General features: G+C 45.0%; 1 protein-coding gene and 1 pseudogene across 4 annotated transcripts in view; one reads left to right on the forward strand and one right to left on the reverse strand.

The window, feature by feature from the left end:
- The window catches only part of SGMS1 (sphingomyelin synthase 1), a 302,954-nt gene that overhangs the window by 38,106 nt on the left and 238,636 nt on the right, over window positions 1-26,212 (reverse strand). The window lies entirely within an intron of this gene.
- On the forward strand, window positions 1,774-1,892 carry LOC148439502 (5S ribosomal RNA; annotated as a pseudogene).

Here is a 26,212-nt window from a genome sequence, read left to right on the forward strand (position 1 = left end):
TTTTCTATTTTTTACCAAAAATACATAAGTCACTTACAGAACCTCCAGGGAGGCCTATAATAGCAGGTATTGACTCCCTCACATCCAACCTCTCCAAATATGTTGACATCTTTTTACAAAAATATGTTATCAAACTAGAATCTTATCTAAAGGATACTACGAGTGTATTACAGCAAACCGAAAATATAACATGGAGATCAACTTATAACTGGATAACTATCGATGTACAATCATTATATACATGTATTGAGCATGAAAAAGGTATCAACGCATCAAGAATTTTTTTAGAGTTGGATGAAGAAATTGAAGTTCCACACAAAGAGTTTTTATGTGATCTTATGTCTTTTATACTTACTCATAATTATTTTAAATTTTTAAATCAATTTTATCGTCAAATCTGTGGAACCGCAATGGGTACAACTTTTGCTCCCAGCTTTGCGAATTTGTTCATGGGATGTTGGGAAAAGAATTATGTTTACAGTAATAACCCTTTTAAAGACAATATCATTTTTTATAAGAGATATATTGATGATATTTTAATTATTTGGGAAGGATCGGAAGAATCTTTTAACGATTTTTTAATTTTTATTTCAAATAACAATATGAATCTTAAATTTACATCAAATTTTAACAACAGAAGTATTGAGTTTTTGGATTTGATTTTAACATCAGAAGGTGACCAAATTTGCACAAAAAATTTTATAAAAGGAGTAGATGCGAACAGCTACCTGCATTACAAAAGCTGTCATCTGGACAAATGGAAGAACAACATACCATACTCCCAGTTCTACAGAATTAAACGTAATTGCAGCAATGCTAACGTCTGTAATGAACAACTTGATATTTATGCAACCAGGTTTAGAGAAAAAGAGTATCCGGAAGCAATCATCAATACAGCTATGCAGAAAACGAAAAACCTACAGAGAAATAATCTACTACAATATAAGACGGAGAAACCACAAAAAGAAGAAATGGTACCATTTATTACAACATATAATGGACACGAGAATCATATTAAAAAATCTCTTAACAAAAACTGGAATATCCTTCTGATGGATCCTTTACTCCAAAAGATCCTACCGACAAAACCACAGATTATATATAGAAAATCAAGGAACTTAAAAGATTTACTGGCACCGAGTATGCTGAGGGATAAAGGAAATGAAAGACCAACTATGAACACTTTGAAGTGCAATGGAAGCTATAAATGCGGACATTGCAATATTTGCAAATTTCTTCACCCCAAGAGAAAAACATTCACGAATTCGGACGGATCTAAGGAATACACTATAAAGAATTTTATGAACTGTAACTCCACATCAGTGATATACCTGTTAGAGTGCACATGTGGACTCAAGTACATAGGAAAAACCAAGAGACCACTAAAAATCAGAATTCAGGAGCACATTAGGAACATTAGAAACAGAGTTGAAGGACATGCAGTCTCCAAACACTTCTCAATAAAACATAATTCGGATCCCGAAGATATCACCTTCAAGGCAATAGAACACGTTACTCTGGGAGAAAGAGGTGGGGATTTGGGCAATCTGCTATCAAGAAGAGAGATGTTCTGGCTGTTTGAACTGGACACACTGGCACCTAAAGGCTTCAATGAATACTACGAAATTGCTCCTTTCTTGTGATATGCTCCATTCCTATCTACCAATATACCCCCAGGTTATGGAGGGGCCTGAGTAGTACCCTGAAGGTTCATCTTCTGAGGGAAGTCCAGGTTTGGTAGAATATCTGGCATTATGGACCATCGAAATATGTATTTGCTGCCATACCATCATGTGTGAGCCCAATCTCGTCCGATCTTGGAAGCAAAGCATGATTGGGCCAGGTTAGTACCAAGGAAGGTAACCCATTGAGAATACCTGGTGCTGCAAATTCAGCCGGCGGTTTGGAATATAACCAGGCTAGAGAATGATAATGCCTAAAAAGGGAATTATAGCATATTCACAATTGCAAGCCTTAAGGCCAAGGAGTGATTAATGATATCAGAACTTTACAATTCTAACTACCCAATTGAATGGAAAGAGGTGGATCTTGGGTTTGACTTATATGATTATCCAAGAAATCCTTAGAGTCTTTGGAACCTCCCCTTCAAGAAAAAGAGTAAAAGAATGATCCCCATACTTCAAGTACATCTTAAAACCGATTGTAACTATCTAACTGGATGAAAAGAGGTCGTTTGTCTGAGTCGGATCAATATGAAAATCCAAGAAATTTTCAGAGTCTTTGGAACCTCTTCTTCAAGGAAAAGAGTGAAAGAATGATCCCCATACCTTAAGAACATTTCACAACTTATTATATCCCTGAATTTCTGCTCCTCTTGGTTGAACTTTTAAAGAAATTCCTTTTTGGAATAAATATCTAAACAATATCCAATATAATTATATACATAAAACAATTCAGTACATATTCATAGTGTTTTTAGATCAAACTATTAATATATTATTATTCTAATATATATCTATGCCTAAGGAGAATGTTATACTTAGACTAATCATTTAATGATCTAACCTATATATCCAGCATCAAAACAGATTACCCTCCTTAAATGGAATGCTTATCCTTTATTATTTTAGTTTCAGATAATATGGAAGACACCACCTACTCATTATTCATACTTGGGCAAAAAACATACTAATTCTATAGACAAGAAGGGCGGAAGCATTAAGTCCGGAGAAAACAATGGGGCGGAAGAGCTCAACACATCTATTAAGTAAGGACGGAAGTGATGTGCCGCGTCCTGGAGCGAAACGACAGAAGGGTTGGTAGAAGTGACACGGCTCACCTCCGAACACGTCAACACACGGCGGGCGGAAGTGACGTGCCCAGTTCGGAACACGAGGAAGAAAACGGAAGTGCTTGATCGCGCGCTATGGTTTAACACAGCTGCCGGGAACGGATGTGACGCTCCAATTAAGGGCAGAGGCCAGTTCACAAAGGGCGGAAGTTGAACTTAAAAGATCGCCGTTTGACTATTTATAACTAACATTTCTTTATGGGAAACCCTGTAACACAAACTATTTTAAATGATGGCTTGCTGAATTATGAAATCGCTTGGTTTTGAGGTCTCCCTAAGACAAAGGAAGTAGGGTGAACACCTGACTCTCATTTGAACTCAGTGTGGTATAAATACAGGACCACCACACTGAAGCAATATCCCCTTGATGAAGTCATAGTGACGAAACGCGTTGGGACTGTTGGCTGCCTCATGCACTGTGGAGAACTACCTCTCTCCTTCAATCAGATAAGCTGCTTAAAAATATCAACTTTCCTCTACTTTGTTTTTATCTATTTACTGCCAGTCGTTGTTTTTATGGTCATATTTATTTATATATTTTTATGTGCACTGTTTTTCAATAAATTGTCATAATTTTTATTATACTTGGCACTAGCACTTTGTTTCAGATTCACTATATTTTTGCACTAGCACTTTGTTGTCTATATGAGTTCAACAAAAAATTTTTTTTTTTTTTTTTTTTATCTAGATGTAATCAGATATATCATATTTTGCACTAAGCACTTTGCTATTTATTGGTTTATTATATTTATTAATTAGCGTGAAACACGCCCCTCTATATGGTTTGAGGTATAACTATATTTGTAAACCATTAACCTATCTACTGTACATTTTACTGTGTGTGAATCTACACATCTAGCAAACTAGTCGCCTGATTGTCAATTCTCTTGTTTTTCATATATATATATATATATATATATATATATATATATATATATATATATATATATATATATATATATACATACACACACACATATATATAAGCGGATGTACCCGGTAATGCATCACTGCTATAGTAAGACATTATATTCACTCACCTGTGTACTAATTACATTCCACTCCCTCTCCTCTGTAGTGACACATTATTCTCGCTCACTTCTGTAGTAACACATTTCCCTCCTTCGCCCGTGTTGTAACACATTCAACATTCCCCTCCCTCACCTGTGTAGAAATACAATCCCTCCCTCACACCTGTAGTAACAAATTACTCTCACTCACACCTGTAACAACAAATTACTCTCACTCACACCTGTAGTAACTTATTCACCTCCCTCATGTCTGGAGTAACACATTACCCCCGCTCACTCCTGTAGTAACACATACCCCTCCCATACCTGTGTAAATAGGGAGAGGAAACATTTTAGCCCTTTTCACTCCCCTTATGAGTCGAATTTTGAAAAACCCCTTCTTAGTGGGCACCTACATCATGGAAGGAATATACTTCTCGATTTTCATGTTTCTAGGTCCAGGGGTTTGGGCTGGGTATTGATGAGTCAGGACATTTTATTATATATATCTATATAATGATGGAGAAGTTTTTTTTTTATATAATAATAAAGTGTTGCAGTGTCATTAATTACATTTTATGTAAAAATATGAGATATGGTAAGAACTTACCCTTGTTATCTCTATTTCTACGAAGTCCATAGGGTTCCACATGATACCTTGGGGTATAGGTGTGACGTCAGTCGCAGGGCACCAAAGAGTTAAGCTTTCAGCCTCCCAGGATGCACTAGGTCCCCCTCCTATACCCCGCCCCCGGGCCAAGGCACCTCAGTTAGTTACCAAGCCATAGGCCGGAGGAGGAGAAGGAAGAGAGAGAACAAAGATCTGGACACATACAAGAATCACATTCTCACCAGAGGGAGACGGAAAACCGGTGACCAGAGCAAAGCCCATCTGCAGCACAGGTGCGACAGGGCGGGAGTCCTGTGGAACCCTATGGACTTCGTAGAAATAGAGATAACAAGGGTAAGTTCTTACCATATCTCATATTTTCTACTTCAGGGTCCATAGGGTATCCACAGGATACCTTGGGGATGTCCCAAAGCAGTATCCTTTAAGGGTGGGGACGCTCCTGTGCAGAAAGGAGAATCCGCCGCCCGAAGGAAGCATCCTGAGAGGCGAAGGTGTCAAACCTGTAATACCTCACGAAGGTATGGACAGAAGACCACGTAGCAGCCTTGCAGATCTGAACTGCCGAGGCACCACGTCGAGCTGCCCACGAAGGACCCACAGACCTAGTGGAATGAGCCTTCAGAGAAGGAGGGACCGGTAGGCCTTCATGAAGATAAGCTTCAGAAATAGCCATACGGATCCAGGCTGCCAAAGTTTGCTTTGAAGCAGGCCAACCCTTTTTACGGAAGCCAAAGAGGACAAACAAAGCGTCCGACTTCCTAAACGAAGAAGTGCGGTCAACATAAGTCCTTAAGGCCCGCACAACATCCAAAGAGGCCTCACCCACGGAAAGACCCGGTGAGTTAAAGGCCGGAACAACTATTTCCTCGTTAATATGAAACTGGGAAACAACTTTGGGAAGAAACTCGGGCCGAGTGCGGAGCACTGCCCTGTTCCCATAAAAAAACCAAGAAAGGGGGTCTACAAGAAAGAGCCCCTAACTCAGAAACACGTCTGGCCGAAGCAATGGCCAGAAGGAAAACAGTCTTAGCTGTTAGCCCAGTGGTTCAAACGGCGGTCCTTGGAGAGCCCTCAGGACCACAGCCAAATCCCAAGGCGCCACAGGTGGAACAAAGGGCGGCTGAATGCGGAGAACACCCTGCATAAAGGTGCGCACATCCGGGATTGTAGCAATCCTACGGTGAAACCAGACAGATAGGGCCGAAACCTGTACCTTCAAAGAAGCAAGGCGAAGCCCATGATCTAGTCCCGCTTGCAGGAAGGCGAGAATCCGAGACAGACGAAACTCCCGCGGTGCATAACCTCTTGGTCGACACCACTGGAAGAACGTATGCCACACGCGATGGTATATCCTCGCGGAAGACGGTTTCCGAGCTCGTAACATGGTACGCACCACAGAGCTGGAAAACCCCCGGGACCTCAGCATGGCCGTCTCAACAGCCACGCCGTCAAAGACAGCCGAGTCAGGTCCGGGTGAAGGCAAGGACCCTGAGACAGAAGGTCCGGTCGTAGCGGCAACCGCAGATGAATGTCCACGGACAGACCCTGAAGGTCTGAGAACCAGTGCCGTCTGGGCCACGCGGGAGCTATCAACAGGAGCGTCCCTCCTTCCTGTTTGAATTTCCGGATTACCCGTGGAAGAAGGGAGACCGGAGGGAACAGGTATGCGAACCGGAACGTCCACCGGACGGACAGAGCATCCACCAGAGACGCCCCTTCGTCTCTTGTGCGAGACCCGTACACCGGCAACTTGTTGTTGTGCCGGGACGCCATGAGGTCGATTTCTGGAAGACCCCACCTGTCCACCAGTAGTTGAAAAACGTCCGGGTGCAGGGACCATTCCCCCGGATGAACGTCCTGGCGACTTAGAAAGTCCGCCTCCCAATTGAGCACTCCCGGGATGAAGACCGCTGATATGGCCGGAAGATTGCGCTCCGCCCAAACCAGGATCCGAGAGACCTCTACGAGAGCCGCCCGACTGCGAGTTCCTCCTTGCCTGTTTATGTAGGCCACGGTGGTAGCGTTGTCCGACTGGACCTGCACCGGGCGACCCTGGAGAAACCTCTGTGCCTGCTGGAGAGCATTGAAGACCGCACGGAGTTCCAAGATATTTATTGGAAGCTCCGCTTCTGTCGGCGTCCACCTGCCCTGGAACAAGTGTGGACCCGAAACTGCTCCCCAGCCCCGAAGACTGGCGTCCGTTGTCAACAGGACCCAATTTGGAACCCAGAACGGACGTCCCTTGTTGAGGTGGGTCGTCTGTAACCACCACGTAAGGGACAGGCGAACCTCCTGGGTGAGCACAATCGTCTGGGACTTCAGAGACTGAGTCAGCCCGTTCCACTTGGACAGGATCAGGTGCTGCAGAGGTCTGGAGTGAAACTGGGCGTATTCCACCATGTCGAACACCGACACCATGGAGCCCAGTAACCTCATCGCCGAGTGTAAGGACACCCGGCGGCTGTGCAGACAACTGCGCACCCTTGACTGTAAAGCAGAGATCTTGTCCTCCGTCACGAAGATCCTTTGCTGTCCCGAGTCCAATAAGGCTCCAAGATGCAGAATCCTCCGAGACGGGATTAGAGTGGACTTCTGCCAGTTGATTAGCCAGCCGTGCCGTTGCAGCAGTGCAATGGTCAGGTCCAAGTGGCGTAACAGGAGCTCTGGAGATCCTGCCACCAATAACAGGTCGTCCAAATACGGCAACATGCGGACTCCCTGCAGCCGCAGAGAAGCCGCCATGACCGCCATCACCTTGGTGAAAACACGTGGTGCTGTTGCCAGGCCAAAAGGTAACGCCCGAAACTGGAAGTGGTCGCTGCTGATTGCAAACCTGAGGAACTGTTGATGGCGCCAAAGAATAGGGACATGCAGGTAAGCGTCCTGTATGTCCAATGACACCAAGTAGTCCCCAGGTTCCAGCGCCAGAATGATGGACCGTAGGGTCTCCATCCGAAACTTCGGGACCCGCAAAGACTTGTTGAGTGCTTTGAGGTTGAGAATCGGACGATATGACCCATTGGGTTTCTGTACCAAAAATAGATTTGAATAGAAACCCTGGCCCCTCTGGGAGAATGGAACCGCCACTATAACTCCAGCCTGGAGCATAGTGTGCAATACCTTCCGCAGCTCCGTAGCCTTGTTCCGGTCTGATGGGAGACCCGTGGTGAAGAAGCGAGCCGGGGGTCTGTGCCGGAAGGAGAGGGCGTATCCGTGGGAAACCACCTCCAGAACCCAAGTGTCTGTCGTAGTGGTCGACCAACACTGGGCGAACTGTAGCAGGCGGCCTCCCACCCTGGGATCCCCCAAAGGGAGGCCCGGACCGTCAGGCCGCAGGCTTGTCATCTGGCTTGGGGGCCGGACGTCTGGTACTCCATGCCTGCTTCCGGGGCTTGACCGATTTCTTAGGGCCAGCCTGTCGAGGAAACGACTGTGGTTTGGGCCTGCCCTGGGCCCTAGATGACCGAAAGGACGATGGTCCCGAACCAGAAGGAGCAGCGGCCGACGGGAGACAGGCAGATTTGGCTGCCGCCAGCGTGGCCACAATCTTATCCAGATCCGGACCGAAGAGAACTTCTCCGGTAAACGGCAACGCTTCCAGACCTTTCTTGGAATCTGCGTCCGCCTTCCAGGATCGCAGCCACAAGGTGCGACGAGCAGCTACCGCTGCTGAAGAAATTCTAGACACCAGAGTACTAATGTCTAGAGCCGCCTCGTTGATGTAGGTGGCCGAATCACGGAGATTGCCAATCAACTCCGCCTGATCGGCCGGACAGTCGGATTCAAAAGAAGCCTCTAATGAATCCGCCCAGCGCTCCATCGCTCTGGCAACCCAGCAAATGGCCATAGCCGGCCGTGCTGCCCCCCCTGCAAGGGAATAAGCGGACTTCAGGCAGATTTCTACCTTGCGGTCCGTAGCATCCTTAAGGGAGGACATGGATGGCATCGGCAATGTGGCACTACGGACAAGACGGGTCACGTGAGAATCCACCTGTGGAGGGGATTCCCACTTAGCAAAATAATTATCCGCGAACGGATAAGCCACCGCCAGGCGTCTCTGCGGCTGGTATCTTTTGCCAGGTTGTTTCCACGCCTCCTCTAAATGGTCCACCAACTGACCCGAAAGAGGAAAGACTGTGGCATCGCCCTTCACATCTTTGAAAAAGGCATACTTAGATTTAGCCGCTGGGGGAACTTCGTCCTCAATCACCAAGGCTGTGCGGACCGCCCGAATAAGTCCAGGAATATATACTTTGGACTTAGCATCAGCGTCCTTAGTATGGAGAGGTTCCTGATCGTAAGGATCTAGAATCTCCCCATCATCAGACGTCCTTTCGTCATCCTCATAAGGAGCGGACAGAGACGCCACCGGCCTTTTATGAGACCGCATCACAGACTCCCCTTGCAACACATCCGACAAGTGCTGTACAGAACTCGTCAGGGAGTTAACCCACGCTGGCTCCTGAGAACCCGGGAGCGGGGAAATAGGGAGACTATGGGGTACCACCAATTGTCGTGGGAACCCCTGCATGGGTGACGACACCACAGACTGCTGGGACAAACCCATCGGAGTAAACGCGGGCTGCGGAGCTAACTGGCCCACTAAAGCTGTTAACGCCTGAGCGAAACAAGCCCAGGGCGGCTCCTGTACCGGTGCTGTAACCGTAATAGGCCGCGCCATGGACAAACACTGCCGGCAAATGCCCTCCGCGCTACCCTCCCCCTCCGCTAACGGTACTTTGCACGTGGTACACTGTAGCCGGAGGGGAAAATCACTTTCAGACATGATGGCACCACGTATGTGACCTCTCTCACCAATTAAGTATTAAATAGGCGAGAGACCACCCTGCAGCACCGCACCGCAAGGGCTTTAGCAGAAAGAACAGGGACAGTAATAAAGCTGACAGTTTAGAGAAGAAAAGTTACAGGCAGCAGCGCTAGCACAGTCACATACAATGCAGAGAAATAACAATTCCTGCACTAACAGCGCTGATCACTCAACTACACAGACACAGGGCCTGGTAGGACACAGCGCTGCATACACAGACCTGACCACAGCGGAGGAGAGGTATGCGGGGGGACCCAGACCACGATGCTTCCGTCCAGCGCTTCCAGCAGCGTTCACCATGCATTCTGGAGAAGATGGCCGCCGAGGAGCAGAGAGGAGGCTGGCCTGGGGGAGGAGTGCTGCCACAGGACCAGTCGGCAGCATGCAGAGAGGGCTGTGTGCAGCGGGGGAGGCGCCGGCTGTGAGACAGGGAAGGCGCGCTCCCCTGGCATGCATTTAACCCCTGGGACGCCGCAGCGCTACCGCTCTGCTGCGGTCCGCTGTCCCAGGGGGTAGTGGAAGCGCAGGTTGGTCGCCTGGCTCCACGCTGCAGCCAGTCCCCAGGGAGCCCCCTGCCTGGGGACTTAGGACCATGTGATCAGCGGGGACCCACCGCGGGACCCCGCTGCTTACCTCTGTCCCCCTTGAATCCGGCCATGGTCCGGAGCATCTGGGGTCACCGCTAGCTGTGACCCCAGACGCCCACCAGCATCCCCGGATCAGTACCGGCGTTCTGGTACCGGCGGGGTGTAGGGACTGACTGTCAGGACTGACTGTCCATGCTGTTCATCCAGATGTGCAGCCACAGCTGCATGAAGAATAAGCTTCAGGGGCTCTTCTAGCCCCCACTCCAACAGGTGCACCCGACTCCGGCCGGGCACCAAACTAAACTGAGGTGCCTTGGCCCGGGGGCGGGGTATAGGAGGGGGACCTAGTGCATCCTGGGAGGCTGAAAGCTTAACTCTTTGGTGCCCTGCGACTGACGTCACACCTATACCCCAAGGTATCCTGTGGATACCCTATGGACCCTGAAGTAGAAAATAACAGTTAACTAACAAATCCTAGTTCATTTACAATTTCATGCAATTTTTTTCACTTTCATTTTTGTCATAACTTTTAAGTCAAATTTGTTTGTTTTGTCGGTAGTGTAAAACCATGCTTGGTTTAGCCTCATACATCATGGGAAATCTGATAGGTGTATATAGTTACTGTATGAGTAACATGTTGCAGAGTATGATGACGCTATGTAAATAAATGTTTACAATAGCCCGAAGAAAAACTACAACCTTGAATTAAAATGGTATAGTTCCTTGCAATAAACTATTATTATTATTATTATTATATCTGTTTTTGCTAAGTATACTTAAAAAAACTTCTGAGAAAATTTGCACATGTGAGCCACAGATTTTGTGACCAGGAAACTGTGGAATTCCACTTCAATATAGCAACTCCACTGTTGAAGTAATACATGCCAAACTGTCAGCAGTTCCACAGTTTTTCACTTTGAGGATATGCCTATGATGATATGCCTATGATGATATGCCTATGGAGTATCTCCTCACTTTAGAACATCACATTTTCCAGGTCTGATTGTGGCATGATCTACAAAACCCAAATAACATTGATATTACTTGCAGTGATTCTGAAGGGAACCTGCACCATAGATTTTGTATCCAAGCTGCGCATTGGCAAGGGATTTTCTCCTTCATCCGCCAGGGGACACTGGAGCCTCAGTACAATGGGGTATAGGAGTGTGTTAACTGGGAGCTGGCACCTTTAAATAAAAAACTACTGGTAGCTAGCTCCTCCCCCTCTATACCCCCCAGAGGTCAGTCTAAAAAATGTGCCTTGGAAGTTGGACGTAAGCCTCCTTAGGGCTCTGAAAAAAGATCTCTATCAGCAAGAGGACAGACAGGCAGCCTATTGCCTCTGCCTGTCTGCGTCGAGGGAGCTGCCGGGGAGATCCTCACCGCTGCTGCATGCGGTCTGCGCTGAGGTCTCCTGCTACAGAGACCTCAGTCTCTGGGGTACCCAAAGACGCGCTGCATGCAGTGCACGTCGCGGGGCCCCGTAGCATATGCCCGCCGCCAGCAGCACAGGCAGGGCTCAGGTTAGTGTTCCCAGGCTCTCTGGTTAGCAGAGGAGCCAGGACAAGTGTTTAGGCGGGCATCCACAGTACACTCCGCTAGCGCTGAGAGCACCATAGCAGGGGGGTGGTGGACAGAGCCTAAGTTTTCCTTCTGCTCCTGCCTCCCAGCAGCCTCAACGCTTCCAGAAGGACGCTGGTGGCCATTTTACACGCACTACAGGGTGGAGAGAGAGCTGTGTCAGGAGTCAGGCTAGTACTCTGTATCAGCACTTGCATTTTTATTCTTGTTATCAGCACTATTCTGTTAGCGCTGCAAACATCATAGTTTATCTCCCTCTGTGCCCCTTTCAGCAGGGTCTCTGTGTAGTGTGATTGTAAAATCTGTTATTGCAGTCGTACTGTCCCTTTCTCTGTGTGTGAGGGTGTGGTGTCTGTACTATAGACATGTCTACCAAGGGGTATAAAGCTGCCCGAAAGTATTTTTCTTGCAAGACCTGTGGTGAAAAATTCACAGTCTAATACTTCCTTACTGTGTGATAAATGTGTGTCTATGCCTCAAAATACTGATCTTGTAGTTCAGCCTATGTGGTCTGATTAATTGACTTCAGTTATATCAAATCTGTCATCAGAGCTGGAAGCAGCTCGCAAGTACAGGGAGAGGCTGAGAAACAGCAGCTGAACCAGATTGGACTCGCTCTCTGGCCAGATCTGTTGAGGGACTTACAAAAGCAATGTCCCAGGCTCCACCTGCTTCTTCTCCTGCTCAGGTCCTTGGTAAGAGATTGATTCATAACCCCTTACGCTGGGATGAATCAGAGGATGAGGAGTTGCAGGACCCTGAAGAGGGAGAGGTTCAGAAAGAGGAAACTTACATTCCTGAGAACCCCGAACCTGCATCTCAGGGCATGGATGCTTTAATTACAGCAGTACGCCAAGTGTTACATGTAGAAGATTTAGAGGTTACTAAAAAACCATCTATTTTCGGTAAAAGATTTAAACAGTCTGTTACCTTTCCAGCATCAGAAGAGCTGGATGAGATTCCTTTCTTCCGCATGGAAACACCCAGACAAAAAAATTCAAATCTCTAAGAAATATCTGTCTTATTACCCCTTTCCACCTGACAGTAGGAGATTATGTGAAACTCCTCCAGCAGTGGACCAGTCAGTAGCCCATCTTTCCAAGAAAACGGTGCTTCCGGTGCCTGGCGTGGTTTCCCTAAAGGAAACCTCGGATAGGAAGATGGAACACACATTAAAAGCCTTGTATACAGTTGCAGGGGTTTTGATGCGTCCAGCACTAGTTAGTTGTTGGGTAAATAAAGCCATTGAAGCCTGGGCGCTGCAGCTGGCAGAGGGGATTAAGACAGGTACGCAAACTGATGACTTAATTCAGTTAACCGAACAGATTGCAGAGTCGGCTGCTTTCCTCGTAGAAGTGTCTAAGGACATTTGTAATCTATCCGCCAGATCTTCAGCATTAGCTATATCTGCTAGAAGGGCTCTGTGGCTGCGTCAATGGCAGGCAGATGCAGAGTCCAAGAGAGCGGTAGAGGCCCTTCCTTTTACTGGGGAGGTACTTTTCGGATCGGAGTTAGTTAAGTGGATCTCACAAGCTACAGGTGGGAAATCCACTTACCTACTATCTGCAGCTCTTCCTCCTCCTACTAGAAGATCTTTAGCAGGTCCCTCCTTTCGATCCTTTTGTGCCTCTGGAAGATTTAGAGGGTGTTCCAGAGGAGGTCCGGCCTTCTCCAGAGGCCGAGGTAGAGCTTCTGCATCAGCCGCCTCCAACACTCAGAAGGACAAGGCAGCTGCCAAGCCTGCTGCATGACGTCCTTCCTTCTCATTTGGGGGATCCCAGGGTTGGGGGCGCACCTTTTACATTTCAAGGAGATTTAGATCCAGTCTTACCAGGACGCCTGGGTCAGGGACATCATTATTCACGGCCTGAAATTGGACTTCAGGGGTCCAACCTCCCTCTCGTTTTTTTCAAAACCGGTTTACCTCTGGTTGCAGAAAAACGAGGAGAAATTTAGGAGGCAATACAAAAGCTGTTATTGTCTCAGGTAATAGTGAATGTTCCGACCCACCAGAGAGGTCAAGGGTTTTATTCCAGCCTGTTTGTGGTGCCCAAACCGGACGGCTCCATGAGACCCATACTCAACCCTCATCTTTCGAATTTTCAAATTCAAGATGGAATCTCTCCAATTCGTTATAGCGAGTCTCGACAGGAAAGAGTTTCTGGTGTCCTTAGACATAAAAGGACGCTTATCTCCACATCCCCATATGGCCCCCCATCAGGCCTTCCTACGTTTTGCGGTCCTAGATTCGCATTTTCAATTCCAGGCCCTACCTGTCGGACTTTCGTCAGCTCCAAGAGTATTAACAAAACTTATGGCGGCAATGATGGCCCTAATGCATGGTCAGGGGGTCGTCACTGTTCCATACTTAGACGATCTATTGATAAAAGCCTCTTCGGAAGCTCGGCTGTTAAGGGACATTCGCTTAACTCAGAGCATCCTCCTGCAACACTGTTGGATACTAAATTTCAAAAAGTCCTCCCTGATCCCTACACAGAGTTTACTATTCCTGGGAATGATACTGGACACAGTGCAGCAAAGAGTTTTCCTGCCTCAAGACAAAGCTGCCTCCATTCAGCATATGGTGCGCCTGGTCTTACAACATCACCAAGTGTCTGTACATCTCTGTATCCGCCTTCTTGGGAAGATGGTAGCGGCCTTCGAGGCGATTCAGTATGCAAGATTTCACACCCGTCCTTTTCAGCTGGATCTCCTCTCCCAGTGGTCAGGATCCCACCTCTTTCTCCATCAGAGAGTTCTCCTGGCGCCTCAGACTCGAACATCTCTTATTTGGTGGCTGAACCCTTCCCACCTGCTGGCGGGGAAAAGGTTTGCGGTGTGGGATTGGACCCTCCTCGCCACGGACGCAAGTCTGAGGGGCTGGGGAGCAGTGACTCTGGGAAAGCATTTTCAGGGGCACTGGACGCAGCAGGAAGCCAGATTGCCCATAAATATCCTAGAGTTGAGAGCGGTATTTTATGCTCTCCAGCTGGCGCATCCGCTGCTGGAGGGTCAGGCAATCAGAGTCCAGTCGGACAACGCCGCTGCAGTGGCGTATATAAACAGGCAGGGCGGCACAAAAAGCAGAGCCGCCATGAGGGAGGTAACCAGGATTCTGCTTTGGGCAGAGGAATTCACAGTAGCGATTTCTGCGATCTTCATCCCAGGAGTAGAAAACTGGGAGACCGACCGACTACCTCAGTCGGCAGGATGTTCATCCAGGGGAATGGTCACTCAATCCTCAGGTGTTTCAGCAACTAACTCTGAGGTGGGGCTGTCCTCAAGCCGACCTTATGGCGCCAAGGTTAAACCACCAACTACCAGTTTACTACTCCAGAACAAGGGACCCACGGGCAGCTGCAGTGGACGCACTGACGGCTCCGTGGAAGTTTCATTACATCTACCTATTCCCTCAGTTTCCACTCATTCCACGCCTGCTTCAAAGAATCAAGCGAGAAGGGAACAAGGTGCTCTTGATAGCACCAGATTGGCCCAGACGAGCGTAGTACTCCCAGATACAGAATCTGTTAAAAGACGAGCCGTGGCCACTGCCTCTTCAGGACGACCTCCTTCTTCAGGGCCCGTTTGTTTATCGCGACTTAAGGCGGCTTCGTTTGACGGCCTGGCTACTGAAAGGGCCGTCCTCAGGAAAAAGGGTATTCCGTCTAGTGTGATTCCCACAATGATTCGGGCTAGGAAAGAAGTCACTTCTCAACATTAATACCGCATATGGAAGACATATGTTGCTTGGTGTGAGAGACGTAATTCTCCTCAGTCAATCTTTAAGGTATCACGTCTCCTTTTTCTTCAGGCTGGTCTCACAGCAGGTCTTCGTCTTGGTTCATTAAAGATGCAGGTATCCGCGTTGTCCATTTTCTTTCAGAGAAAATTGGCTTTGCTTCTGGATATACAGACTTTTCTCCAAGGAGTTGTGAGGATTCAACCCCCTTTTGTGCCTTCCAAAGCACCATGGGATTTAGATTTGGTGTTGGCCTTCCTCCAGTCTGATACTTTTGAGCCTTTACAGAGAGTGGAGATAAAGTACTTAACCTGAAAGGTGATTCTGCTGTTGGCACTCGCTTTGGCAAGGCGTGTGTCAGAACTCAGTGCTTTATCCTGCCGCCCTCCTTACCTTATTTTCCATGAAGATAGGGCGGAGCTGCGTACTCAAAGGGCTTTTCTCCCCAAAGTGGTGACAGCTTTTCATATAAACCAGCCTATCGTGGTTCCGGTGTTTAAGGATGACTCTTCCAATTCAAAATCCTTGGATGTAGTCAGAGCACTCCGGATTTACATTGGCAGGACTGCCTCCCTCCGTAAATCAGATGCTTTGTTTGGTTTGATGTGGCCCGTCCAGGTTGGCCGGCCTCCAAACAGACCATTTCTAGATGGATTCGCTTCACTATCAAGCAAGCATACATGGTGGCTTCCAAACAACCACCGGGTCCTATTACAGCGCATTCTACGCGCTCGGTAGGTCCATCATGGGCGGCTGCTCGCGGGGTTTCCTTAAACCAGCTTTGTAGAGCAACCACTTAGTCAGATACGCATACCTTCCTACAATTCTATCGTTTTGATACTTTTGCGGCCTCCACTTCGGAGTTTGGCAGTGCGGTGTTGCAGGGCTCAGCGCTCTCCCACCCGGGATGTAAGCTCTGGGACGTCCCCATTGTACTGAGGCTCCAGTGTCCCCTGGTGGATGAAGGAGATATTAGGATTTTGGTACTTACCGATAAATCCCTTTCTCCGATTCCACAGGGGACACTGGACACCCACCCTACGCTGTTCTACCTGCATTGCTACTGTTTTACAGGTTCAGACGCTGGTTTGCATTTTAATGTTGTCTGACTGAACGGTTCTTATTTTCATGTATATGTTTGTTTTCTTATATATATGTGATTAATGTAGCTTTTCTGTCTCCTTCTCATTACTTTCCAGCTCCCCTCGGGCACAGTTGTTTTTAGACTGACCTGGGGGGGGTATAGAGGAGGAGGAGGAGCTAGCTACCAGTAGTTTTTTATTTAAAGGTGCCAGCTCCCTGTTAATACACTCCTATACCCCATTGTACTGAGGTTCCAGTGTTCCCTGTGGAATCGGAGAAAGGGATTTATTTAATTTCGGTATATGCCACAAGGGGGATGTAGTCAGGAAGCCGGCGGTCGAAATGCCTGAAATCCCAGCATGGGACAAAAGATAGGTAAGCCGGGCATCGTGAGCACTTAGCCGTGGGGCGTTAGGGACTCTGGGTTAGGCACCCCCGCATGAGGGTTAGGTTTAGGCTAGGGGAAGATTAAGGTCAGGAACCACCGGGGGGAGGTTAGGTTCAGGCACCCCCCAGGAGGGTTAGGTTTAGGCTAGGGTCAGCACCTCCCCAGGAGGGTCAGGTTTAGGGTGCTGGGAGGGGTCAGTTAGGTTTAGGCACCCCTCGGGGGAGGTTAGGGTCAGACACTAGGGGGGGTTACGGTTAGGCACCCCTAAGGGAGGGTTAGGGGGTGTTAATTTAATCGGGATCTTCAGCTGCTAGCCTTCAGGCGTCGATATTTTATCCGCCGGGCATAGGTCCGGCGGTGATTCATACAGATACTGCACAGGGGCTACCAGTGTTTGGTCTTACTAATGAAGCCAAGTGCCCTCTGAAAAACACTGCGCACTGCAGATCATTTTATTGAGGGGCTCAATATTTCTAATTTTCTTTTGCATACAGGAAGCACCTAAGAAAGTCCCTTTTCACATTTAAACTTTAAGTAATCTTAAGTATTTAAATAAAAAGAGAATGGATTTCCTGGCAATATACAATCAGTACTTACACTTACAACACACATGACATTTTTCTTTTGTAATTAAAGTGAATAATTTACATTTTTCTCTTTAACACTTTACAGGTTAAATAATGGATTCTGATCCCAAACGTACCTAAAAAGCAAGAGGGAATTCTCACTCCCACAGATAACTCACTCTATAGAAGTGTTGCAGCTTTCTTTAGCTGGAGGTTTTAAATAGGTCTCTGAAGTACATCACAATGATTGTCAATGTAGGAGCTGAGGACTTACACATCCTTTACTATGTACTATGACTGAGACAACTTTATTCAACGCGACTGTGAACGACTATTACTGGTACAATACCAAAGGGGTTGTAAAACTATCAAGTGCTAATTATTTCCTTTAAAATGACTCTGCAGGTGTGAGGACTAATTATACAAAGACAGTTCACATAGGGGAATCCACTACATATGCAACATTAGGAAGTACAGAAGGATTGCTCACTTACATAAGGCTTACTCCAGCTGCCTACGTGAATCCTGATAGAGAATTCCAATCCTGCCTTTCCTGCACAGTTTCATTAATGTACAGCTTGATCAATACTAATATATATATATATATGTATATATATATATATATATATATAAAAAGCTAAAATAGAGGTTCGCTATAGTACATAAAATCAATGTATAAAAAAAACCCATATATACTCCTTTACATTAGACTTTTTTTCTAGGGCACAATGCCTCAATGTCCATTGCATTCAAGCAGCTAATCACGGATCAAAGCTATTTCTTGGGAAAAGGTGCAACAATCTTGAAAGGTTCCCACCTAGTTTACATTTAACAAAACAGTGGAAATACAGTGGCTGACCCCTGTTGACCATTGCCAGCATCACCGATAGATTTGTTATACACGTATGGCTAAAGTTGGGTACACACTAGGCCTACCTGCCATACTATCTGGGAACTGGTATGTGTATACACGCTTATCAATTAGTCTGCCCAATGTGCCAGGCTTGACAGCTCAAATGGGCGGGCTACAACAGTATGGTCATAAGATAAGATGACCACACACAGCCAAATGCAGCCACTGCCCGAACAACTACCATCCACCTTGCTCAAAGTCTGGTGGATCGCCTTTTTTTTTTTTTTTTTTTCGATAAGGTCAAAAACTGCCTAGTCCTTACAGCAGCATTTACAGACAATTTCAAAATAGTATCTTATATTTTTTTTTAAAAGAGCTATTTTAAATAAAACATAGTTTTAACGGGATGTACTCAGGAAGCCGTCAGTCGAAGTGCCGACCGCTGGCTTCCCGACAGTGAAAGCCCCGGCATGGGACTAATGATCGGCGCCTAAGTACCGACACCTATCATTAGCCCCACACTGAAATTCAGACGGCCGGCATACCGAATTGTAGGTAATTCGGACGTTGGGAGCCGTTAGCCGCGAGGGTTAAGTTTAGGGACTCCGGGTTAGGCACCCCTGGGAGGGTTAAGGTAAGGGGTGGGGGGTTAGCATCAGGCACCCCCGGGGGGGGGGAGGTTAGGCTTATGGTGCGGGGGTTAGGTTTTAGGCACCCCAGGGGGGAGGTTAGGGTTAGGCACCACTAAGGGAGGGTTATAGTATTTTAAAAATAGCAATTTCTACAATTGCCACCACATCCTCTTCAAAACCATAAAGTTTTACAGAAATGTAAAATTAAGGAGTGGCAAGAAGTGTTTGAGAACTTTCTCACCATGTCCAGAGAAAAGACCTTGGATGAGAAGTGGGTGATGGTTTACAGAGAGGGCATTCAATAACATTTCATATATTCTGCCTGACGTCACTGATTAAATCATTTCATTAAATGCCACCTTTGTTTGCTCTTGTAGCCTGTTGATTGAAATAAACTATTGCATAGTTTATGAACTGGCTCATTGCATGGGAGTGAAATAAATGCGTCAACAAGCTTTACAATTGCTCCAAACAAAACGAGGGCTGGTTGGAACACTAATCTGCTGACAGTCATTTATTCATGTAAAATATGCCACAGAACATTAAACATTAACAAAGGCACACTCTCAGCCTCAGCATAGAGCCATGGATTAATTGCAAGGCAACAATTTCAAGTAATCACCTATTTAATTTTGCGTTTCCCTTATCACATATTAGCAGTGTCCCTGTTATTCTCACCTCAGGCTGGTTACAAAATAAAAACACTGCACAGAAACCAATACTAGTCTCAGTCTTTGTTCCTTATAAGTGCAGCTCATACACACTGCCATTTTAACACATCGTCTGATGAAACAGCCAAAGAAATGCGCCAGTTCAGCACACTGAACCGAGAAGAAAACAATAACAGGATTTGTGGATAGATAATTGCTCAAACAAACAAACGCATTACAAATCGGGACCTGGTGTTCCATATGAGCACGGAGACCTTTTGCATCATCTAATTATGTACATAAATCTTTGCAGGGGACAAAAAAAAAAAAAACAGACTCATGTGTGGGGCACACTTTAACCTAGATTATGAAATGGTTATCGTTATTAAAATATAACTTCTTTCTATACCCATAAAAGGGAGTGAAGGACTATACACTGAAGTGGCAAAAGTCATGGGATAGATGCTTAATATTGTGTGGGACACCTTTAGACCAGCGAAGTGCAGCAACTCGATGTGGCATCGATCCCACAAGTGGACGGGAGACCTCTGGAGATGTTGACCCATGCTGTCTGGATAGCTTACCACAGCTCTCCGATACTTGTAGGTGCAGGTATCTTGGGTGTGAATGGACCTCTCCACCACATCCCATAAATGTTCGATTGGGTTTATGTCGGGCAAACATGGTGGCCACATCTGAACTCTCCAACAGGCTCCTCCAACCAATTCTGGACAACTTGGGACTGATGACACGGAACATTATCCTACTGGAATATTCCATCGTTGTGAGGATACATGAAGTCAATGAAGGGTTGCAAATGGTTATCAAGCAATGCAACGTAGCGGTTACCAGTCAATAACATGTTCAGGCAGATCAGCGGACCCAACCAATGCCACATGAACACACCCCACACCATTATGGAACCTCCTGCATTGAATGTGATTTGAGCCAGGGTCGCTTGTCTGTTACCACTGACAATTCTGGGCAGACTCTGCTGGTCACAATCATTAAGCACCCCTAGTTGGCCACAGTGCTGTCCACAGTGGGTGGTAAGGCCTTCCATGAGATCGAGGAATGCTGATATATCTGCACAACTTCAGAAATGGAATGACCCACTATCATACCCTGTTCGAACTCCGATAATTCACGTTGGTTTGCCATGAGCAGCCTAGCCGATGCGCAAACTGACTCACGAGATGCCAGATTCCAAGATGTCATAGTATGTTGATACCACCTCCCATTACCTTTACATACCATATTTCTCATGACTTTTAGCACTTCAGTGCATATGGTGTAACGTAAAAAAATAAAAGTTTTTGTATATATCTAGTAGAATATATATTTAGTATCCAATTATGGCAAACATATAAAGTTAGTCCTCAGATCTATTTCATAACATTTGCTGGGAATTCCTACATATAAATTATCAAGACTAACCCTGGTCACAGATTTGTGAATAAGTAATAATAATCTTAATAATCTTGAACAGTGTGCACAGAGACGTATGTGATCCTGTTTGCATGGATTATTAATACTCACAAATGTTCATTTTATTCAGTCAATTGATCGCAAAATGTTCATAAGGGTCATCACAAGAAAACACTCTATATGAAGAGAACATTCTATTTGCATGTTCCCCTCTATTTGCATCTGTTTCTTCCAGGTGCTTCAGATTTCCACAATCCAAACAACATACTGGTAGGTTAATTGGCTTCTGATAAACTTAACTCTAGTGTGTGCCTGTGCATGTGTACATGTAATGCTGGCATACACTACAATTATCTGTCACATATCTGTCTAATTGTCTGGTGGGAAGGAAAATCTGGTCTCTTCAAATTTCTATTGTTATTTGCTCCCATAAATTACCAGGTTTTCATTCCAACCAGCCAGATTGGACAGATATCTGACAGATAATTGCATAGTGTATGCCCAGCATAAGGAATATAGACTGTAAGCTCTAATGGGGTAGGAATGGACGTCAAGTACTAAATATATTCTCCGCAAAGCGCTTGTAATACGCAAGAGCTATAGACAAAAACTGAATTAATAAAATTAAAAACTGTTAATCAGAAAATAGTGTATTAAAACCATATTAAAATGTGTGTGATTTTCATACATTAATCTGGTCCCCAATTAAACAGATAAGGAGACAATTGAGCCGGGTATACAGCAAAAGGGGCAGTATTCGAAAACGATGATAGGACATGTGTACATTTCAGTTCCACAGTAGCTGGAGAGAAGAAAACTGCCTGAGTAATTTAATGCCATGTGAAATTAACCATACATTTTAAAACAAAAACATTAAGAACATGCATAAATTAACAGTAATTGGTGAGTATACTCAATGTCCAACAAATAATATTAACAGTTTCTAATAAAGCGCAGCATATGGGGTTGCAACACAATGCATATGAGATTTCTCCATACTCATATATTGCCCAGAAACAACATTAATTTATTTTTTTAAATTTCTATAAAACCTGGATAAGTAGATGTAATGACTTAAAAGCATGGTTGGCTCAACCCAGTAACGGTTTGCTAATTTTCCACTTCATTTCCCAGCAACAATTAGCGAAAACATTTATTGGCAACAGTTATTTAAATGAAAGTCACTGATTAGTAAACAATCACACATCGAGTGTTGCAAGCAACAAACAAAAACACCAATAAATAGCTGTACAGCAGCCCAAGCTGCATGCTACAAAATAATAAAAAACTAAAGCCCTGCTAAATGAGAATTAGGTTTTACTGGAATTAAAAATATTACAACTGATAGACTTGAGTCATCGTGACTAAATAACCGTCATTGGAGACACTCACTGACAATGTTTAGAAGACAATTAATAAACCTAGAAGCTGGAGAAGAGGCACAAGCCCTTAAATGTTACAGAAATAACCATGCTAGGCAAGAAACGCCATGCCAAAATCCTGTAACAGAAAGCAGTTATGCATGTGTAATTATTAGCTATTACCCCAACCCATATGGAAGTGCACCATCATTGTTCTCTGCTATTTCATTGTGGAGAAATGTGGTGGTTTCACACAAGCTGTTTTTCTGCTGAGCTTCCCCCCAACCCACAGCATTTAGTTTGTTTTGTATATGTAAAATTTAGCACCCTATCGAAATGAATGGGTTTTGTGTATGTATGTATATTTTCTGTTCTGACAGATGTTAAGAAGTTTAATGAAGAGCGTTCAGGGCCTGCAGGGAATAAGCTGAAGCCAAGAAGTGCTTCATATATAGTCTTATTTCGCCCTCCTCTGACACACTACCTAAGAAACGGCTGCTGAAAACTGCTTAGATACTATGCAGTGCAAATGTGGCCAAAAAATTGCGATCTAAAGTTAGATACTTGGTTTTCCAGTACTATATCATGGGAGATGCTCACCCCCTACAATTCTAGCTGGCTTTATTTCTAATGCTGTAGCACTGGAAGCCTGCACTCAGACACAAGCCCAGAATGAAGTTTTAAGTTGAATGCACAGACGGTGTAATGGTTAGCATTACTGCTTCACAGCACTGAGGTCAATTACCACTATGGCCCTAACTGAGTGGAGTTTGTATATTCTCCCTTTGCTTGTGTGGGTTTCCTCCGGGTATTCAAGTTTCCTCCCACAATCGCCAACAATATAGTTAGGTTAATTGCCTCCCAATAAAAACAATAACCCTAATGTTTTGAGCATGTGATAAGGAATATACACTGTAACCTCCACTGGGGCAGGGACTGATGTGAATGACCAAATATTCTCTGTAGAGCGCTGCAGAATATGTGTGCACTATATAAATAACTGAGAGATAAATAAATGCACCAGCACCGCAGTGTGATGTGCTGTAGGGAGGGCATTGCCGTGGCAATTAAGTCAGTATGATTACGCCTTTTTTGGAACAAGTTTATGTCTGTACAGTACGCTATATATTACCTGATCTTTATTTCATTACAAAGAAGGATGCTTTCACTAGCTGCATTTTAAAAAAAATAAAACATAGGTATGGTTGTGTGCATTAGCTACCCGTTTAGGTAAGAGTGGGTAAAGTATGTACAGCAATTATGTGTTGGCAAGACGCAAGTACTCTTTTAGGGATAGGGATGTGATTAGGAGGCTTGTGTGTTACACTGAAATAAGAGGGTGGCTGATCACTGTAGAGAGCAACAAGTAACAGGAAATGTACACGATCTGCGATCTATCATCTTCTAGAGTTGTGGTTTTTTTTTTTGGTGAGTGAAATGCTTATGTGACAATACTGTTATGGTAATAAAGTCAAACAAACAATAAAACCACTAGTTATTAAGAACAGTTGAATACATAGGGCTGTATTCAACTAGTTTCGCACCCGCGGAAAAGTTTTGCCTGTCGGACTTTTTGCCAACATCACGTCTTTTGGCTGCGGAAACTAATCGTGCGCGCCCCCGCTATTCGCCGTATTCAATTCTGAAACACGCGAAAAGGGGACCCGGCGAATGTGAAACAGGCGGAAAGTGCTGTCAGAATTGGGGAAATCAGCCTGAACCCCCCAAAAAGATACTTTAACACTGGGGATCAATGCAGATGTGCCTGAGTAGCCATAATAAAGCAATTTGGGGTACTTAAGTTGTGTCAATAGCGTCTTATTTGCGTCTTTGCACAAGTGGTGAAGAATGATATTAAGCAGTATTTTTAGGTGAAAATAAGTAGTTCTGTCAAATTTGGGGTACTTGAAAAAAGGGGGCTAGCATATTTTATAGTTGCTAAAGTTAACTTTTAAAAAAAGTGAAACAACGCACCTGTTAGAAACACCTGCAATCCTAAAACCACCTTGCCCATCCTTGCAGACCCCTAAGAAGTCTATTTCACTACTTTTTAGGCTTGTACCTTCACTTTGTACTTTTTTGCCACCAAAGTGAAAGTACTTTTTTGGGGTGTTAATTTTTTTTTTAAAGGATTTTTTGACGCATTCTTGGGGGGCTGTCCCAAAGGTTCTGAGCGGTTTCCCCACCTTTGCACCCCAAAATAAAAAAAAAAAATGCACTTTTCTCCTGCTATTCAGAGGCAAATCTTTTTCGCCTATTACATTGCACTGACTTTCCACGTACGCAAAAAAGTATTTCGAATTGAATACGGAGATAAGTTTCAGACAGGCGAAAAGTCACAATCGGCGATACTTTTTCACGTATCTCGGCTTTTTGCGTCCAATTGAATACAGGCCTTAGGTGTCAACCCTATTAGCCGTGACGATCTTGCTGGTGTGAGTCATCACTGCAATGTCGAATTTGGGCTCGGAGCGTGCCACGACGGGTGCAAGGTGTCGGTCCGTTGCCGACGTTTTAACGCTGTTGCAACAGCAACTCGCACCCATCGCAACTGATAGGATTGACCCCTTAGAGAAACTTTACGCGGTAATGAATGGAAACTCAGTATTAGTGATTGTAAGGCATGTAAACATTTATGCAATTGTTTCTCTGTTGATAAGTTTACTGACAAATCTGTGCCCACAAAAGAACAGATCAGTCATAACATTAAAACCACTGATAGGTGAAGTGAAGAACATTGATTATCTTGTTACAATGGCACCTGCCAAGGAGAGGGATATATTAGACAGCAAGTGACAACACGAAGTCTTAATGTTGATGTGCTGGAAGCAGGAAAAATGGGCAAGTGTAAGGATCTGAGTGACTTTGACAAGGGCCAAATAATGATGTCAGAGCATCTCCAGTAATGATTATATGGAACATTTGGCCTCCAAATTCTCCAGATCTCAATCAGATCGAGTATCTGTGGGATGTGCTGGAAAAACAAGTACGAGCCATGGAGGCCCCACCTCGCAACTTACAGGACTTAAAGTATCTGCTGTTAACGACTTTTGTGTCAGATGCCACAGGGCACCTTCAGAGGTCTTGTAGATACCATGCCTCAATGGGTTTTGGTGGCACAAGGTGGACCTACAAATTATTAGGCAGGTGGTTTTAATGTTATGGCTGATCGGTGTAGACAGCATGTTTAATCACAATTCCCAGAAGAACCCACCAGCTGCTGAATGGCAGAACATGTTGGGTGTTGTATACAATAGTTGGCTACAAGATACTTTGTGTGCGTTAATATAATCCCACTCGGCGATATACAAACTAACAATTACTAACCCCGCAAGGGAAACTAATCTGCTACCATGCAAATCCTTTCCTCCCATGCAATGCATTGGAATGTATTTAGGAAGTTAACATAAGCATTTCTGTCATATTGTCATGACATTTGCATGCATAAATGTTCCTCTTACATGATGATACATATTAAACCACAGTTGCTTTCAGTTATGTCTTTCTGCTTACCTGCCACAAACTAAGCCTTTAAGCATCTTATGTTTGTATTATAAAAGACATGCCCTCCTCACACTTTGGGGGAGATGCACTAAGCCGTGGAGAGTGATAAAGTACCAACCAATCAGCACCTGTTAGTTTACAGGCTGTGTTTTAAAAATGAGTTAGGAGCCGATTAGTTGGTACTTTAGCACTTTTTACTTTCTTTTTCTCCTCTCCAAAGCTTAGTACATCTCACCCCAGTTGTGAGTATTATCAGAAACTGAAGAAAAAAAACTAGTTAAAGTGAACATGTCGCAGACACACAGCTGAACAGAAGGCAAATATAACTACATGAGTTACACTAACACACATTCTACATATTCAATATAATCTTTGTGTAATGCTCATGTACTGGCACGAGCATGCTCAGTGCGTTCCTGTGACATTATACGGCCAGATTTCAGCACATTGGCTATGAGCTCATGATATCAATGTTGACAATAACTTGTACCCAACAGATCATTTAAATAATGCCTACGGTATTTATGACTCAGAGGGAGGAGAAGACTTGTACAGATGC

Source organism: Taudactylus pleione, unplaced genomic scaffold (assembly GCF_031769625.1).
Source record: "Taudactylus pleione unplaced genomic scaffold, aTauple2 ptg001745l, whole genome shotgun sequence".
In the NCBI taxonomy this organism is placed as follows: domain Eukaryota; kingdom Metazoa; phylum Chordata; class Amphibia; order Anura; family Myobatrachidae; genus Taudactylus; species Taudactylus pleione.